The sequence below is a fragment of the Cryptomeria japonica genome, chromosome 7 (genome assembly GCF_030272615.1).
Source record: "Cryptomeria japonica chromosome 7, Sugi_1.0, whole genome shotgun sequence".
Classification (NCBI taxonomy): Eukaryota; Viridiplantae; Streptophyta; class Pinopsida; order Cupressales; family Cupressaceae; genus Cryptomeria; species Cryptomeria japonica.
The window spans coordinates 503,006,774-503,026,970 of NC_081411.1; the positions used below are offsets into that span (position 1 = coordinate 503,006,774).

Here is a 20,197-nt window from a genome sequence, read left to right on the forward strand (position 1 = left end):
GAATCTAGTAATATCTTTGTATTTAAATCAATAAGCAACTGATAACATTTTCAGAACAAAACTATTTCTGTACATTCTCCTTTGGAAACCCTAAAGGTATAAGGAATAGTTTTGAAATAATATGTTACAATGTTTAAAAGTATGTCATACTTTATATCCCCCTATATTCAATGTGATTTCCTTTTATAAAAACAAGGGAACGATTCAAACCGTTACAAGAAGTTATTTGAATTACTCAATTATGAAAAATCACAACCTTCTATCTATTTTAATATTACAACTCATAATCTTTAATTTGTAGTTTTGTGAGTAATACTTCAGAATCAAGTATTTTGTAATGTCTTAATCTTGATGATGATTATCATTCCTCCTCTATCTATAGTTTCACATTTGTACCTTTACATTCACTCATATGACATTTTATGTAAGAAACTTTTAACTATTGAATATGATTCACTGTAATATGTTCCCTTTTTTCCTTAGATGAAAGTGAATTCCCCAACTGTACCATGTATGCTCAAAAATAAAATTCCCTTTAACACTATATCTTATCAGTTGCTGGCATCAGTTCCTGCCAGCAAGGACTATACCGGAGGCCTCTTTCCTTAACCGGTGATTAATGCAATTGCAATGAGCGAATCAGAAATCAGTATTCACAAATATTTTTTTGCCTTGGCTAATGTCAGGTAGGTCAACTTGCGTATTATTTAAGCAAAATGTGTTAAACCAAAATTTGTGCCATTTAACGATTGGTGTTATTCACCGTCTGCAGAGGCTTGCATGCTTATCCATGAGAGAGAACGTACGGGTACAGAGGCAGTTGCAGGGGCCGCTGAAACAAAAGTTTGCATAGCGCAGATGGTAGAAAAACTAGCGGACAAAAGAGACCTGCAGATTGAAGGGAACATTTGGTGAGATCGCATGCAGTATGCATTCAAACTACACAACTACCAATTAGGGTTTTCGTTTGCAAATGACAGGTGTGGTATGACAGTCCCTGCCATGAATTGCTATTAACATTGCTCGAATTTTCTTCTCTGGTAAATTTCGTTTCAAACTTGGATATAAAATGTGATGATATGGTTGATCTTTGATTTTTTGCAGGCTGCCACCGGAGCATGGACAGGTGGTGATTTGGGGTTTCAATTTTTCTATTTTTAAATTCCAAAGGCTATATTTTCTCAGCCATTTGTCTCTCTGGTACCATCTTGGGTATGCTTCTGCGCTCCCCCTTAAACTTGTTTCGAGATACATTGATAACCCCAGGCTTCGTTGTTGATCCTGCGCCAGAATCGGCCTTAGTGCATTCATCTCTCACGCAAGTCCCTTGGTCTTAGTCTCGTCTAGTAAATTTTTTGATCCACATCATTCAAGAAAGAGATTTTGTTCAAAATCTTGAGATTGCCATTTTCCATGTTCGCTTGCCATTTAAATTTACTGTAATGGACATTGGCAGATTTCCCTATCTCTGTTACCTTAATACAAAAATCATTAAAGAAATTCTGGATGACGATTATTATTACCTAAATTCTGTCTCATATGCGTGATACACAATGGATATTCTGTATGGCTCTATTATGTGTTCAAAATTAATGAATTAATTCCCCATATATTGACATTACTCTATTAACCGTCCAGTTTATATGTGCTTGTGCTTAAAGATGGCATGTTATAATATTTTGCATTAGTTTGCAATTGGGTTCTATTTTTCTCATGCAGATTAGATGTGGGTGTTGAAGAGTTTGCCAACTATAGTCTGTGCCACATCCACAGATAAGCAGCTCCGTAAATAAGTTGGAAGCAGGAGAGGGTTAACACGGTTCCTGGAAGGCTGCAATGAATAATATCCAAACTCTACAACTCTCGTGACGTCTCTGCACTTCAATCCAATTTTGGTTATGGACCTGTGGTATGCATTTTGCTCTTCCTTGATAGTCTACTTCATTCCTATTTTTCTTTGCTTTTGTGTTGTCCCAAACTGTGTCCCCAAATTCCCACTTGTCGTAAACCTAAAGAAACACTACAAAACAAGCATTTAGCTATTTGTTTGGTTGTGCTTTTAATTCTTCAGATTGGAATGGTTCAGACAGATGTGGGTGGAAACTAGAAATATACAAATTAAAATGTATTTACCACATAAATAAGAGGACAGAAATAATAATTACATTATGATAGTTTACTACTACTCACAACTTCCAGGCTTCTGTTTGAATGACTTGTTTGGTTCATTGGGTTTCAAAAAAAAATGTTATCACTTTATCCATGGTGAGTTTAACGCATTTCATTCCTTGCCTGCCCTTGCCTTCACAAATGCAACCTTTCTCATGATAGGAATTTGTTGGATGATTCTTCACAAAACCTGTGTGCTATTTTCCTGGCTCTTGTATTTTACTTTTCCATGTCTCCTTGCAGTTCTATTAGCCACCTCGTTTACCTGGATCGTATGGTTGCTTCTCCATAGATACAACATCAAGGAGTCAATGCAGCTAAAATACGCATCAAGCAATCATTGCAACTGAAATACGCATCTTTCCCTCTAACTGTAGTCATTATGGCATGGGCTCTGGCAAAGAAAGTGATGAGCTCAGTAAATCCAGTGAGTGTTCAATTGATGAATTATATAAAACTTCCAGACCACAAGGAAAAGCTTGGTTATCAAGAATGGGTAATCTCTGATATTACTTTCTTGAAAGAGGAAATTAGCCAAAAACCCTATTGTCTGTGCACTGTTGCTTCCTACATATGGGATATCATGACAGGTTCTTGCATTATTTCATTTCTATCTTCTAAACACAATGGAGAGAACATGACCAGTTCGACTCCCAGTGCTAATCTTAGAACAATTGTATTTGTTGATGATCTTGATCGATGTCAAGAATCTGTCATTCTTCAGGTACATTTAGAAGTAATTTATTTTCAATCAAAAAAATTAATTACCAGTGCCTATGCCATTGACAATGTGGTAAAATAAATTTTTATGTCTCACAGGTTTTATCGGCTATTAATCTGGTATTAGCCGTCTGTGAAATCAGCGTGGTTCTAGGAATGGATAAAGAGTTGATCCAATGGGCAATAATGAAAAGGTATGGAGATAAATCCTTAAAAAATAGCAAGTTAGCAGACAAGTATTTACAAAAGATAATACAACTGCCATTAGACTTGCAGTGTTCCAAAAGCAAAGTAAGGAAGGCCACTCAGAATCAGAAACAGATAGAGAAGATGATTCCATGCCAGAAATAGATAGAGCATACAATGCTCTATTTTCTGCATTCGAACAGGCTGGAAAATATAATGTGCCCGATTTTTATTAATAAAATGCTTGGCTTTGTGGTTCCTATATCAGGTAACCAATTAAAGACGGTTAATATTTTAAGGAGGATTTATGTCTTTTTTGTACTTCCTAAATATTGTAACCTTAGCAACTGATAAGATCTTTCTTTACAATTAGGAGAAGGAAGTAGCTCAGCAGAAATGGTAGATGCTCCACCGCAAACAAAACCAGCTGGAAGAATTGCTATAGATATTCAGGACACAGATGGAACAAGTTTGTGAGTGACACAGCTACATTAGTATGTTAGAAATCATCTTATATATCAGATTTTCTATATATGAGTTTAAGCCCAACTTAAAAGAGGAAGTCCTAAGCCAGAAAAAAATATTAGATATCTAGAGCCAAGCGTTTCATAACTTTAATATTTGGTTTGTCTACTAAAATTCTCATGTTAAATGTTTATAGTACTTTTACCGAGTTATTGCGAGTTTTTGCGAGTTTCCAGTTTTTTTAAATTTTTGGGCTTGCCGAGTCCTAGTTTTTCAACTATGCATAGAACTTTAATTTTAGGTTTCCTATTTCACTGACTCTACCTATGATAGGAATATGTTTCGTAACTAACCCAGGAAAATGTTTCGCTGGGAAAGTGGGGTTTCATGGTATAAGCTAAAATTGCTAAAATTTCTGAGAAGGTGCTGCAAAGAAAGTTTAGGATTCTCTTGCTCTTGCAGCGGCTAGAAAAAAAATTAGGAAAAATAATACTAAAGATAGATTACAATTTAGTATGCAATTTTTGCAATCAATTAAAATTGTTCTTTGAAATTATTTGTACTATAGACAGAGCTAGTGCCTAAATTATTAATGGAAGCAGATGTGTTGGTTCTCGAAGGACTTTTGGAGTTACTCAGAAAACATATATAACAATAGCTCTAATATATAAATACATCAGAGCCAGCTCCATTCATTTTTCCTGGTATAGAGTAACCTCTACATGTATTTAGTTTCCCAAGCATAAAATTTCAATATATGCACAGTTATTAATGCCTCCGAAGTGGTTCTCATCCTCTCATCCTTAGCTTCCATAATCTTATATTGAAATTTCTTATGCAATCCCGCAACACCACACATCTACAACTAATGCATGTTGATTATTTATTGGCAAGCAGAATAACACAATATGCTATTTCTATTATACAGAGTCATGCAGGTCAATGTGCAGTGCTTTGGCTTACAAAGATGTCAATTATACACAAACATATCACACAATACCAATTATACACAAACACATCACATAACAATAGCATAACTGTTTTTCCGGCCTCTGGCAGAAACTTCGCTGCTCTGCAGCTCTTGTTCTTATGGGTTTGTTTATTCTTATGGTTGAAACAAACCCACCGCAAAATATTAACTTCATGCTTTCACTTGTAACTGTATCTTTGTTTTTCTTTAAAAACAATGGTCATGCTCAATGTTGGCATTGAATTATCTCAAGTGTTGCAATAATTTTTATTTTGGCCCCATAGACATCATTCTTTCCATAGTATGCTTCCTTTTATTTTATTTTATTTTTTCACATAAAAATTGTGTTCTCTTTTTACCATTTATGAAAAATATATAGTCAACCTACATTTCTCACAAAACCAATTAGGTTTCATCCTTATCAAATCCCCAGTATGAAAACCTAATAAAATGCTTATAATTTTCAAAATTACTGTTGCGTCTTGAAGTATTTATTTCCCTTTTCTCTCTCTTTATCTGTCACCCAGTTTTCCATCTTTGCATCTTTTGTAGTTCCTTTCTTTCATCAATCTTCCATACACTTACCCATTTTCTGCATAGATTTTTTAGAGAAGAATATAAGTTTGTAGCATTGTGAGGGTCCAAAAGGTAGTTTTGGAAATACTAAGCCCGTATTCATATATGATCTTCAAGCACCAATAAAACGTATCCATATAATCACCACAGGTCTAATGGGCATAGTATCTACCAATTGGCTACTCAATTGCTTCAAGGAATACACCACATATCTACTCCAATGCAAACTCAGACTTATAATCCGAATGCGTTCAATCAAGCTATAATTGGAATCTATCTCAAGATTAACTGAATCTAATCTCTCAATTATTTCAATTAATCATAAATTGTGCTTTTTATTGAAGAATCTCAACCGCTCATTGCTAATCGATCTTGACCGTTGGTCTCTCGTTTGAGTCTCTATAAATTCAGCCTTCATCTCTTATTCAAAACACTCTGGAGATTTATTGTTATTATGCAGTTTTTGCTCTGGAGTCATTGAAAATATTATGCTTTGATATTATTGCATCTTAGTTTAGTTTTTTGCATATTTAGTTTAATTATGATTGCTTGAATTCATATAGCTTATTATTCATTCATCTAGCTTAATCTTGCATACATTTAGTATGTGAAAAGGTCTTGTGTGTGCGAAAAGTGGAATAAGTATCTGCAAGTTGTAAGACACAACACTTCAATTAAGTCATTGCATGCATGGTTGGACAGATATAATAATGAATATAAAAACCATAACAAATCAACCTATTGACTTCTAAAAGATGCGAGTATAGACTTTCTTTCGTATTTGTATAAGCAATACCAGTGACTAGACTACACCAAGGCGAAGGATTTAATCTATATGAGCACAAGAATAAGCTAAATGTATGCAAGATTAAGCTAGATGAATGAATATTAAACTATATGAATTCAAACAATCATAACTAAACTAAATATGCAAAAAGCTAAACTAAGATGCAATAATCTCAAAGCACAATATTTTCAATGACTCCAGAGCAAAAACTGTTTAATTACAATAAATCTCCAGGGTGTTTTGAATGAGAGATGAAAGTTGAATTTATAGAGTCTCAAAAGAAAGACCAACAATCAAGATCGATTAGCAATGAGCGGTTGAGATTTTTCAATAAAAAAACATAATTTAGGATAAATTGAAATAATTGAGAGATCAGATTCAATTAATCTTGAGATAGATTCCAATTATAACTTGATTGAATGCATTCAGATTATAAGTATGAGTTTGCATTGGAGATAAACTTTAGTTGATTTCATGCACTTGAGATAAAAATAGGTGATTCCATGCACTTTCTTTTAATTTGCTCAAGATTTTTATTTAGAAAAAAGCCTTTTCAATGCAACTGAACTTCTTTTTTCAAAAGCTTTGAGTTTTAATTTTTAGAGAAAATGATTAATTCAGTTGAATTTCTTTGATGATTTCTCAAGTTATCTCAATTTTAGAAAAAGAAATATCTTAAGTTTGATTTTTTCTCTCAATTTAATTAAATTTTGTTTTGTTTTCAATTTAACTCTTTCTTTTGCAGATTAATTCTTCTTTTTGTGATAAATCTCTCTTTGTAAATTAATTCTTTTTTTTTGTAATTAATTCCTTTTTTTTAATGATTAAATGTTAAATTTATTTATTAATTAAATATGTTGGGATATTTAATTAAATAAATAGGATAATTGATCAAAATGATTTACTTGGAATGATTTAATAAAATATTTAATTAATATTTAGTGATTAACTTGACTTGTAACATTAATGATTGAGAATTAATTAATTAGGTGCTCAAGGTTGATTTAATTGCCTTTGGTTAGGGTCTTGGTGATGTTGTCGAGATTAGAGGCCCATGGTTTAGATGACCATTTTTAGGGTATTATAGGTCTAAAGAGGAATTGAGAGATATGGAGGGAAGATGTAGAGAGAGGAAGGGAAGGAAAGACAGACAAAGCGAGAGGGGGAAGGGAATGAGAGAAAAAATGTTTTTCTTTATAGAAAGTGAGCACATTAGAGAGAGATGGATGGAGGAGTGAGAGAGAGGCAAGGAAAAACATTTGTATAGAGAGAGAAGTTGATAAATATTCATAGGAATCCGAGTGCATATTACTATGAAGATGACTCTTTGGAGCACAAAGAACACTTTTGTTTCTATAAATGTGAGCACATTATAATGTGCTTGTGTTATTTTTTATTTTTTGGAAATCCAAACCTTAGATTTGGATTTACCTTGGGCATTCAACTTAAAGGCTTGGACTGACTTTTAAACTACTAGGGATGTGTTTATGACAAATTTTAGAAAAATGACTAATAACACCACAATAACTTTAAGCTCTCTCTTAGTTTTCTAACAATGCAATTTTTTTCACACTTTGATTATGTTAAGATTTTCATCTTTAATTTATCTTCTTTATATATACTTTTCTTTATCAAAAAACAATGCCATATTTTTTACTTCATTTTTTAACCACTCGCCAAAATTACAAATAAATAAATTTTGATTAGTTTTCATTAAATTCAGGTGTCTGCAAGCTTTGCTTTTGGTTTTCAGGATGCAACCACTTTGAAATTAGTAAAAAACCATATATTCATTCAAAATTTAACATAAAATCTTAGCATAAACTACATGGTGTTAGCTATTTTTCCACTTAAACAATTTTTGAAATACTAAAAAAAGTTAATATTTTAGGGGAACCACACTTAGACGCTATATTATGTTTTTTTTTTTTTTGATAAAAATGGAACCACTTTGTGTGGCCCCTCTTTTTGAACCCCTTAATCTCCACCATTTTTAAAAAAAAAAGGGGTGCTTTAGAAAGTAGATTTGGAGCACTACAACTTTTGTTCTTTTTTCATCTTTGAATTTTGATTGTAACTATCTTCAATTTCTCATCCAAGATTAGTCTTTCATGAGGACCCCCTTTTGGTCCTCCATTTCTATGCACTTACCCTAATATTGAACATCAACATTATAGTTTCAACTATAATACATGATATTTATAGCCAAACAAATAGCACTTTAATTATCACAATCAATTTTGATAATCACATTTAGCACACACTTAATGAGTCCCCACATAGAAAACATAACCACAAATGCATTGTTGAAATCATAACTCCCAGAGGCTCATATGCCCAACTCCAACACTCCACTTGGGATTCCACTTACTTGTGTGGGTTCCATCTATCATACAAAGATTCTCCACTTTCTCCTCTAGTGCCTAAGATGGATTATGTAGGTTTATTGCTTTTAAATTTTGTCGTAACCACAACCATTGTGACCCCCCTCCATGAATGCATGTGACAAGAAATACCAAGATTCTCAGAGAGTCTTAATTACAAAAAAATCAATTTTTTTTAAAGGGATAAAAGCCTTTGACTTGGAGCTATGACCAGTGAGGTCACAAATGGGGGAACTCATCTCCATTTAAACATTCAACAATAGCACCCCAATAAAGTTTGAATCTAGATGGCAAGAACAACACCACAACTTAACATCACAAGAAACCAATGTTGGCAACAAATTATTTTTCAATTACACCTTAGGCATCCAATGTAAGTTTCCGAGAGTGCTAGATATACATAAAATGAATACATAAGATTTCAAGATAAATAGCACCTTAATCCCAACATAAGGACCTCATATTCACTAAAAACGTTAATTCTTAATTACAAGATCTATGTTTTATTAAAGATTTATATTATTTTTTTGAATACATTCAATTATCAATGAGCCTTAGAGGCATCCCAAATAATCAAAAAGTTAATTTATGAACCAAAAATGATGAGAGAAGACCCTCTCTTGTATGGACACGACTAAACTGGCTCCAAAATGGTTATGTTATTGACTTTTTAAAAAAAATTAGGAAAATCAAAGCCGCAACTAGTTCTGTTGATCACGATCAATGATCTGTAATTTTGACTAACCTTTGTGTTATTGACTTTTTGTGACTTTTTGGAACTAGTTTAGCCGCAACCCTCTTGTATAGTTTCCCTTCTATGTATTATTATAAAAAAAAGTCAGATTGGTGACTCACATCCTAGGATCAATTATTCTTGAATGAAATATTCAGGGCTACAATTAGAAAACAACAAATTACATCTTTTTTTTTTAAACATCGTATGTCACTGTAGTCTTGTTTTTACAAGTTTCTTGAGTCTTTGTTTCACAATTTCAAGCCCATTTGGATCTCATTGTTTACTTTTCTTACATTAATGGTCTCTATACTAATTCTATTCATTTCAAGTAATTTCAATTTTCTTTATTATTATCTTTATAGTTTTTGTAGTGTCATAAAATTGTGACCCCTGCAATTTTAACCACATTTGGGATCCTCACCTTGGCGATGATATCCCCTTCCTTAACTGAGACCTATTTTTGCATTTCTAACCCTTCTCTTCCTCCTTCATGTCTTGTGTCTGCTTTAGACCTTGTTCGGGCCCCAAAATAGGGCAGGACAGGGGCGTGGCGCCCCTGTCCCCCCTAGGACTCTGGTGTGGCGCCCCTGTCCCCACCTCCTAGGGTGGTCCTATGTGTGGGTTGCCCAATCTCCTATGCACTTCTTGTCTTCGGGGTTTGTTATTCCTCTTTTTCGGCCTTTGGTAGTTGAAAATTAATCCTTGAGGCATGTATAAAAGCCCTCATTCAAGGATGGATGGATAGCGTATAGATGGATAGCAGAGGATAAGAGATAGAGAGAATAAGGAGAAGATACAAGATTTCAAGGTCATCATCAAGCATTCAAGTCTTCTTCATTCAACCATTGGAGAAACATTACAACATTCATTTGCAAGCATGTGTGTGTGTTAAGGTTTTGTCATGTTACATGCCATTTCATACAATATTTGTGATTACATTCAAGAAGAAAAGAAATCATCATCAACAAGTTGCAGATCTACAAGGTATATATCTCTGTTGTTTACATTCAAGCATTTGCAATTACTTTCTTTCTAGGTTGATTCCTCAATCAGGGTTTGACTGAGGCAAACCCCTATCCACAACCCCCTTTTCTTCTCTTTCTGTGTGTAGGTTGCAGGTGTGCAGCTGTAATTGCAGGTTTGGGCTTCATTTGTAGAGACAAAAAAACCCTTTTTGTTTCGCGGATTTTGGGGCAGACCATGTACATTCCTGCCACGGTCCCAATGAATTTTCTCCATATTTGCAAGATAGATCTGCGTCAGTTTAATTAGCTCAGATCCGAAGTTACAACGCAATCTCGAACTGGTAGCACCTCATTTCACTCATTTCCTCTCTCTTTTCCATATAGTCAACAAGTCAACTTTCTCATTTACAAAAGAGGGTAAATCACACATCAACCACTTGCAATCCACTTATTATTCAGATCCTTGTCTCTCTTGGATTTGGATCTAGTGGATTCAACCTCTCTTTTGAATGTAAAGTTCCTCCCAAGTGAGAATCATCCTAGTGGCTTCCTTTCTCTCTCCTAGGTGGGGAGTCACTAGGATCCAATTTTCCACTTTATAGTTTTCTATCCAAATTTGTTATGATTATTGCTATTGCATAATTTCTTCACCTTTTGCAACTCTTATTTCATTGATTTATTGTTTTTATATTATCAAGTTGTATTTACCCAAGATTCTTATTCATCATTATTCTTCAATATGTTGTATTATGCTTGCATGTTTTTCTAGCTACATTCTCTTCATTACAATAATTATATTTAATTTATTGATTTAAGTTAACACCAATTTTTATCTTGCAAATATAAAACCAAACCCAAACTTGTGAAGATAATTTGTTTTCCATTAAAAGAATAAAATCTCATTATTTTCATTATTTCGTGTAGCTTTGTTTCAACATTTCATTTCTTGCAATTAATATAAAAGTGATAGTTTTATAGGTATGTGCTACTCTTCCTCCTCTCCTTTTCAAAATTCCAATATCTTGTTCAAACTGATCCATGAGTAAGTATAAAATTGTATCCAATTTTAAGAAAATACATCTTAAGCATTGAGAGTTCATCCTTCCTAATCACAACATCAATCTATAGCCTTCTAAGTTAGCTATCAAATATACTCCATTTCCTCAACTCTTCATTTGTCAATTTGATATATATAAATAATTCAAATAGGAAAAAGACAAAACAAAAAAATGATGGAAGAATATCCTTGTCACTTGACCCATAAAAACTCTTGGAAAAATGAAAAGTCATATGTTATCTTGTTTATGTCTACTCTATCTTGTAAGTTTATCTCTAGATTCCAAGAGTTTCAACATGTACTTTCTCCTAAGTGATCTAGATGGTTTCCAGATTTTGTTACATTTAGAGGATTCTCTCAATTCTCCTTGAAATAATAGTTGAGATTTGAGACAATTGTCTAGTCATGATTCATTATCTATAGCTAGCCAGAGTAATATATTCTTAACACTTAATTTCTTATTGAATGTATGGGGCTAATCATTTTGGACCACACATTGTTCACCCATTAGCTTATTTTTGAATTTGAATGTGACTATTATTGTGTGTCATCAATTGGGGCTAGTTGTAACCAAATCCTTGAACCTTGGTCTACATTGTAGCACATCCCAAATAGTTTGGGTTGGTTTAGTTCCCATTATGGCAATTATTGTAAATCTAAAAAATGTGTGCCAAATGGGAAAGTCCATGCCTATCTCTTGGAGTGTAATGGATGTGTACACCCTCAAATGTGTATAATACACATCTTTGGACTCTCTTTTTTTCTCACCAAATGAATGCTTTATCTTTTAGACAATATAATACATTCTATTAACTTGATATTCAACTTCGTGCCAAGTTGTAATCATGTCATGTTGTAATCTTTCAATTGTTAACAATCAATAAAGATATGTTTAATTATTTATTCTATTTTGTCTCCATGTTTGCATTGTTGCATGTTATTTTTATTGGGTTTGCTTAGTCTGATAGTCCATAATTGGACTCTCAAGCATTACCCTACATCAAGTGATATCAAGGAAATGTATTCTTTGAGAGGTCAAAAGATCTCAAGGATATACGAGAATTTGGTGTGTGATGTGTAGTTGCCATCATAGAGATTGTTCATCTAGAGTTGACAATGTTCGCAAGAATGGTTGTTAGTTTGGATCAAGCTAGGATCACCAATGTGGTAGGGAGGTTTAATAAAGATTGAAATTTTCAATGTAAGGGACAATTAACACAATAGAAGTGGATTTACAAAGAGGTTTTGTCTAGTAAGATGACACAAGTGACGTGGAGGATAAGTGAGAAGGAGAGTACTAGTGGATGAAAGATAAAAGTTACGCTACCTTAGTGTATGAAATTGGGAAATAGTTGACAAAATAGATAAAATTAAATTCTAACAAAAAATATAGAAAAGAAAATTCTCTTTTATGATCTAAAATAGTAAGTACAACCAATAGGAAATGTGTGCAAAAGATGCAAAAATTGGGTAGATGTACCTAGAATTTGACTAATTTAGTGTCAAAAATTGACTCAAGAAACTAGATGGTACTGTAAATTTTAGGCCAAACAAAGAACTCTAAATTATAGGTACTTCTACAAAATTAAATAGGCAATACTACAAAATAGACTAGGTGTTGGTGCAAGTTACAACTAAGTGCCACTACAAGTTAGGAATCAGTGCCAATATTCAAATGACTAATACATCTAAACTTTTAGGATATGCTCACAAAAATACTCTAATCTTCCCTCTACCTATATAATATGAATTTCATACACCAAATTTGGGGTCCTAAGATTAAATTGGGGACAAGAGGATTGCGTTATTAAGGTGACCACCTTAGTGAATCTCTTAAGTGGTGTAATTCAACATATGTCAATCCCTTTGGTGGTGCAATACAACCTAAATAATACCACTATGCAAGCAAGTTTGTGCAATACCTAGTGATAATGTTGATGTGATGCGAGCACATGTTTAGTGATCACAAACACAATCCCTAAGGAATGAGAAACACAATAGTGGTGTGTGTAGCAATAAAGAGAAAATAGGGTGTTTGAGTTTGCAAAGAGAAACAATGGAGAGGTAAAGGGTAGGAAATATTTCAAACATGATTGTGGAAGTTTTTAGCAAAGGTTCTAGGCTATGGGTTCAAGGGGGGTGTAGAAAATGATGTTCTATGGCTTCTAATGGAGGGGAATGGTCAAGTGGATGAGAGAATAGATGAGAGAATGAAATCACAAAGAATTCATACCTATGATGATTATAGGGGCTTCAAAATTTCTTGCTTGCTCTCTAACACACTCTTTCTAACCCTTATGAATGTTGGTGAGTAAAAAGTATGCAAGTAAAACTAGGTCTATAGTGAGTTTCAACCCAAAATACGATTGGAGAGGTAGTAAGGATCAAGGCACAAATGTACATGAATTTTTTTTATTTTATCTTTAAATAAATTAAATATCCCCAAGGATTCAAGAGTTCAATTTTTTGGGGTTGTTTGGTAAGGTGTTCCTAAGATTGGGTCTCAATGCATTATCCTTTTGTGGTCATGGAAAAGAATAGAAATAAGTTAACTAATCTTGAAACAAAACTGATGGAAAGGACACCAAAACAAGTGCAAAAACATAAGGTTGAAGTCGTGAAGTAGTCAAATTTTGACTTTACAATAGGCGAAAGCAACAAATATTGGCCCAAAAGTGTCCCTAAAGAGAAAAGGGTGCTAGTCATATTGTAGATTTACTATGTTGCATGAATATAAGTGGTGTGGTTCTATTGGATGGTCAATCCAAAAGGATTTGATAAACTAGAACTATAAACTCTTTGTCTTAAGGCATCACAAACCTGCAAAGAACTAGAATTTCCCAAATGAAGTTAAAAAACACCCCTTGGGATTGGGTAGGCATAGAATGGAAAGGATAATACCACCCCTTGGGATTGGGTAGTCATAGAGATAAAGAGTAATTTATTGGGTAGGGGCTACAATTGGAATTCTATAGGTTGCAAATAAAGTCTAAAAATCATAAAATACTGTAGTATCTTAATGGCTTGTAGCTTGGCCTCTAGGAGGAGATAAGCATGCTTAAATTCTACACCATTGAAGAAGCATACTGGTATGTACTAAAGGGATGAATGGCATAGGGAAAGATAGAATGAGTTGTGGAAAGGATGTGGATCAAATTTAAAATCCTCAATAAGGTTTAGGAAGAAAAGGAGGAAGCCTTCCCAGGTCAACTAGTAATAGATGTAATAGTGTGAAGTTAGAGAAAAGTCAGGGTAGATATTTTAAGGAAAAGGATTTGGAATAACTTATTTGAGTATATTGAGCAAGGCCACCAAGTCCTTGAATGCAAATAATTGACATCAATTGACAATAGGGGTAAGAGACTCATATGGATGTTGTCACAATCAATGAGTGTTAGTATGATCACTTAGAGGAGCAAAGAAATATTAAAAAGCAAAGAGAGATTATCATGGTGTGGTGAGTGTTATTGAAACTACACAAGGAATGGGAGTTAACATAGAAAAGTAGTTTGTTTCACATAATTTGTGACATGGAAAATGTTGCAATATAATGGTCTGTAATGGTAACACAAACCATCTAATATTAGAATAGATGGCAGAAAAATTAGGGTTGGAGAGGATAGTTCACTCAAAACCTTACAGGGAATCCTATTTACATAAGGAGGATAACATGTTGTATTTTTAGGCGTGTTTTAACATTCACACATATAAGAAAGAGGTGGCACGGAACATCATGTTCATAGATGTCTACCATGTAATATTGGAAAGGTTAGATATACATGATAATCACATAAACACTTACAAACTTATCAAGGATGATAATCGATATGTCACATATTGTTTTATCTATATTTATTGCAATTATTAAATTAGGAAAATGATATATATTTTATGTTTATGAGGATGAAATTGAAATAGAAATGAAATTGAGATTGAAATTGGATTTGAAATGAAATGGAAATTTAAATCCAAATGAATAATTAAATTATTTTATTATGAAAATTGGGGATTGTCATTGCTAATGAACAATTGAGTGCAAGTGGTAACACTAATGGTTGTCGGAGATGTTTCCCGCCTGCTGGGGATTTTTGAATCCCCTCTGTCTGCTGGTGTTGCAAATGGGGGAGCTTCTTCCCCGTTGGCTTTTCCTTCTACTTCGAGTGCTCGTTCGCCGCCTTCTGCGCAGGCTCTTCCCTCTTCAAGTATGGGTGTTGTGTCTGCTCCGCCTCCTGGGGGTAACTGCTCCAAAGCTGGGGTTGCAAAGAAGTTTGTTCCTGTGGCCGAGCCTTATCCTGTCTGCAGGTCCATTGCCATTTCTCTGGAAAAGGATACTGAGGCTGAGGTTGATCATGTTGCCTCTGTTTTTTACTGCTCATGGTATTATTTGTAGATTTAGGGGTTTTTGGCCTAGCCTTCGTGATCTTCATGCATGGATTTCCAAGCATTGGGATACCATCTTGTCTAGTATAGTTCATATATTTCCTTTGGCTAAAGGGTTTTTCATAGCAAAATTTGATAATGTTGAGGACAAAAACTGTATTATGTTTGATCATTTCTTCAGTTGGGATGATTGTTTTGTGTTAATGGTGAAGCCTTGGTATAAAGATTTCAATCCCTCTTCTGAAACTTTCAACAAGATGCCTATTTGGGTTAGGCTCCCTAACCTCCCACTTCATCTTTGGGTGGATTCTCTTATGGAGGAAGTGGCTGGGGCTCTTGGGAACTTTCTGATGTTAGACGCTGATTCTTTTAATATATGCCATTCTACCTATGCTCGCATTTTGGTGGACATTGATGTGTCTAAGTGTTTTCCTGCAGAGATTAAGCTTATGTCTTCTAAGGGCCATTGGATTCAGCCTTTTCACTATGAAGGGATTCCCTTAAGGTGCAGAAAGTGCTTTAAAATGGGTCATGTTGCTGCTAAATGTGATCTTGGTGTTACTAAGTAACGTTATGTGTCTTGGTGGAACGGAGCTTCAGCTCAGCATTATTATGTTGTGAAGAAATTTTCACAGCGAATTTTCTCTCAGGTGGTTGCACGGGATAGCCCGACTACTACTATGGTTCCTCTAACGGATGGGGTGGCTTCCTCTAGGGAGGGTGGTTCTGACTCTTCTTGGCATTTGGAGGTTGTTGGGGCTTGTGGGTCGTAGGATGGTGTTTCTTCTGATGTGGTTGTCCTTCCCGTTGCTAACAGTGAGGAAGTTGATGTTGTTGGCTCTTTCTCGGGTCCTTTACACTCGAATTATTTGATTGATTTCACTACGAAGGTGGAAGAAGGGTGGATATTGGTGGAAAGGAAAAAATCTAAATCTGTGAGTGCTTTTGATATGACCCTTCGATCCCATAAAGGGAAGAAGTAATTTGTTGCTTGTCCTCTTCTGGTTGAGGGAGCCATCTAAAACCCTCTATTTTCCTTGGTGTATGCTAGCATTTTTTAAGGGCTCGCCTTTTTGGTTAGGATGTGTTGTCTTTTCCACTAGTACAGGGTGCTTGTAAATCCATGGGGATAGTTTCTTGCTATCCTGTTTTCTTGTGGTGGTTTGGATTGCTGGTGTTTAATGTCTATCTATCTGGACAACCTTATCTGTTGGATTCTAGTCCTTGGTTCTCTTTTGCAAGGGGTTTTGGGTCCCCTCAAAACTTGTTTTTGCCTTATCAAAAACAATTGAGTGCAAGTGAATACAAGAACAGGTGAACATGGATGAAGGTGAGAACTTGGTTTAGGTAGAGTTGTTTTAGCTTTTTGAATTCGGTATGAAGATGGAATCTCACACACCACATTAGTTTGCATAGAATGCATCTTGCATAAATGAATGTTTTAAATTGCTCGAAATGGAATGTTTTGTTTAAATATGAAGGATGTAATCTTACATGGAGAGTTATAATTGATTTCATTGTTTTAAAATATAGATTGATTTTAGTATTTGTATCGATTATGCGTGCATTTTGATGTTCATTTTTATATACATTGTTTATGCAGATGGAGGAATTGTCTTCAAAAAGAAATAGATGAAGTACAATGTTTATATTCCATCATTTAAATTATTGATATATATATAAAACCATATATATATATGGTTTTATTATACATATATATATGTGTGTGTGTGTGTGTGTGTGTCAAAATACACACACACACACACACACACACACACACACACACACACACACATATATATATATATTCACACACACACACACACACACACACACACATATATATATACATGTATATACATATATGTATGTGTGTGTGTGTGTGTGTGTGTGTGTGTGTGTGTACATGTGTATATATATACATACATATACATAGTATATATATGTGTGTGTATATATATATATATATATATATATATATACATGTATATGTACATACATGTATATACATGTATATATACATGTACATATACATGTATATACATATATATATAACTTATCACTTGATTATCAATACCATTCGAGCTAAATGACAATTCTCTCTTCCCTTCTGCCCTTTGTTTGTTCTTCCTACCCCCATTCGAGCTAAATGACATTATATACATTATAAATTATATATAATCAAGTGATATATATATATATATATATATATATATATATATATATATATATATAATGTTTTAAAAGAGAAATTATATTGTTAATCAAATATCAAATTGCATGTAGTATATTCCATGCATTGATAATCATATATCAATTGCACGAAATACATTACATGCAATATTGATAACAAAATATTATATTGATTTAAGGATCGATATTAATATTGACCATGATGCGTAAGCAATGTTTCAAACTACATGTGTTCGAATGAGGAAGGACGGTGTATAACCGAGCACTCATAATTAACAAGTGTAAACACATACACCACTGCTTTAAAACATTAATGAGCCCTTAGGTGGAGGGTGACGTGTCTTTCATATTCAATGGAACTGTTGTTAGTGTTAGTCAAAACAAGAAATGATGAGTGCTTCCACAAAGGCAGGAAAAAGGTAATGCCCAACCAAACCAAGATAAGAGGAAAATAGTCATTGTTAGATATTGTAATGGCGGGAAAATGATGAGTGATAGATCAAGAGGAAAACTAACCCTTTCCCTCAAAGAGAGATGAGAGTTTCACTATTGATTATCCTTCAAGCACTTTTCACCATTACATTAGGAAGATAAGGGATAATTCACTAGATTCAATCTCCACACAAAGATGATAGATTGAATTCTGAATGAATTAAGAATGATAGGATGATCTCTTCTTCCTTTATTTGATTTGGAAAGGAAATTGGTTGAATTATGTAGTGCAAAAGTGACAAAGAATCAATTATAACTTGAGATTTGAATATGGGATGAAGTTGTGCACCTGGATTTGGTAGTAAAATGTTGAGACGAAGTCGCCCTGCAAATTTGACGAAAATTTGTCTGAACTGTGGCGGGAATGTACATGGTCCTCCAAAAAATCCGCGAAATGAAAAGTTTTTCCACCTCTACAAATGAAGCCCGAATCCAAAAGTATAGTTGTGCACCTACAACCTACACATAGAAAAGAGAGGGAAATGTGTTGGTATTGGGGGTTTGCCTTTAGGTCAAACCCCAGTTTTGGAATTAACCAAGTAATGAAAGAAAATACTTGCAAGTAGATGTAAATGAAAGACTGAATTGTAAATCACCTCAAGGGAGGTTGTAGTAGAAATGTTGTCAGAAATGCTTGTATGGAATTGTATGTTGAAATAAATCTCCTCTTCAATGATTGAATCCTTGACTTCAATGCAACACCTAGCCTTGAAGGGAGACTTGAGAATGCTCAATGCTGGAAAAGAATGCTTGAATGCTCTTGATTGCTTATGACCTTATCAAAATTCTACCCATTGAACTTATGAAAATGAGAGAGTGAATGCCCCCTAAAATACATGTTTGAAGGATTTGAATTTTGTCATGGGTCAACATCGGGGAGATTTATCACTCATTGCACAACCCACAATGCATGCTCTAGAAAGGTCCTGCCCCAAAATAGGGCAGGGACAGGGGCGCCACTCCCCTGTCCTACCCCTTTCTCTAGGGCACAATGAGGATAGAGTGATGCGGAGGTCAAGGAAGAAGTTATTTTAACAAGCCGAGCACTCTCCAGTCTCCGATCAGGCTAAAGGATTCGAGTTCGCATGCGTGAGGACCCAATGCAGTTGTAAATTACTAGGGTCACAATTTTATGACATTACATTTAGCTCCCACTTTAGCGGGAGTATAAGTGTATGCCGGTATTGTTGGTAAAGTACAAGGAAACAAGATTGAAAGATTTTCACCACGTCAAGGAGGCAAGATGCGCCAAGCCCCTAGTGGACTTAGGAACTTACGACTTCGATTGACAAAGTAAAAGGGAAGATCGAGAAGGGGAGAACCACGACTGCAAGTAGAAAAGTTCCCTTCACTATGAGTCATGAAAGAAAGGATACAAAAGATCACAAAGAAAAACAAAGTTCACTAAGTAATTCTAAGTATCACAAGAAGGAAAGTATGAGCGGAGTGTATGCCCCCACGTTAAAGTGATCGCACGCACCTTATCGGGAGTGATTGCTTTAAGGTAGGATACGCCGAGAGAGAGAGAAGAGAGAGATCACGTTATCACAAGGATTTATCCCCCAATCGAGGTATAAACCCAAGGATAATGAACACAAAACATGAGATAATGTCTCTTTCCTCGGGTTCAGTATGCTATATGAATAACTAATGTATATCATGTATGTATATGCATATAATAATCTTCATTCCCCAAAGGACACTATCTTAGAAGAAAGGGAAGAGAGGATGTCTTTTGAGTCAACATAAAAGAGACCAAGAGAAGATCTCAATGTGTTGCATCCTCCCCAAGTAGACATTAAAGGAACAATAGAAGAACAAGGATACACATAGAAGAATGGTCAAAAAAGAGAAAGAAAGGAGAGAAAGATCTGTAGTGCTAATATTTCTAATCTAGCACAGCATCCGCCTCCCAATCTTGCTTATCACTATATCAAGAAGGCGAGCAACATGCCAGAGGAGCGATATCAAGAACAATAGATGGAGCTATCACAAGATCCAAATAAGGACTATGCTCATGTTGTAAGTCACTTTGTTCGATTCGAGGAGCTAGGATTAGGGTTTGTGAAAACTCATCCGACAAATGTTTGTCCACATCAATATATTCATGCTCACTA

The 20,197-nt window shown here is 34.6% G+C and overlaps 1 long non-coding RNA gene across 8 annotated transcripts; it reads left to right on the plus strand.

Moving 5' to 3' along the window:
* Positions 1-551: 551 nt before the first annotated feature.
* On the plus strand, positions 552-3,771 carry LOC131060169 (uncharacterized). Of its 8 annotated transcripts, none has more exons than XR_009358573.1 (6): positions 552-686; positions 773-980; positions 1,105-1,212; positions 1,720-2,893; positions 2,989-3,343; positions 3,449-3,771. It is a non-coding gene; the product is annotated as an uncharacterized LOC131060169 (long non-coding RNA). The 8 variants fall into 8 exon arrangements; XR_009110302.1 differs by lacking the exon at positions 552-686 and having other exon boundaries at positions 734-980; positions 2,989-3,083; positions 3,158-3,343; XR_009110300.1 differs by lacking the exon at positions 552-686 and having other exon boundaries at positions 734-980; positions 2,989-3,083; positions 3,166-3,343.
* Positions 3,772-20,197: the final 16,426 nt, after the last annotated feature.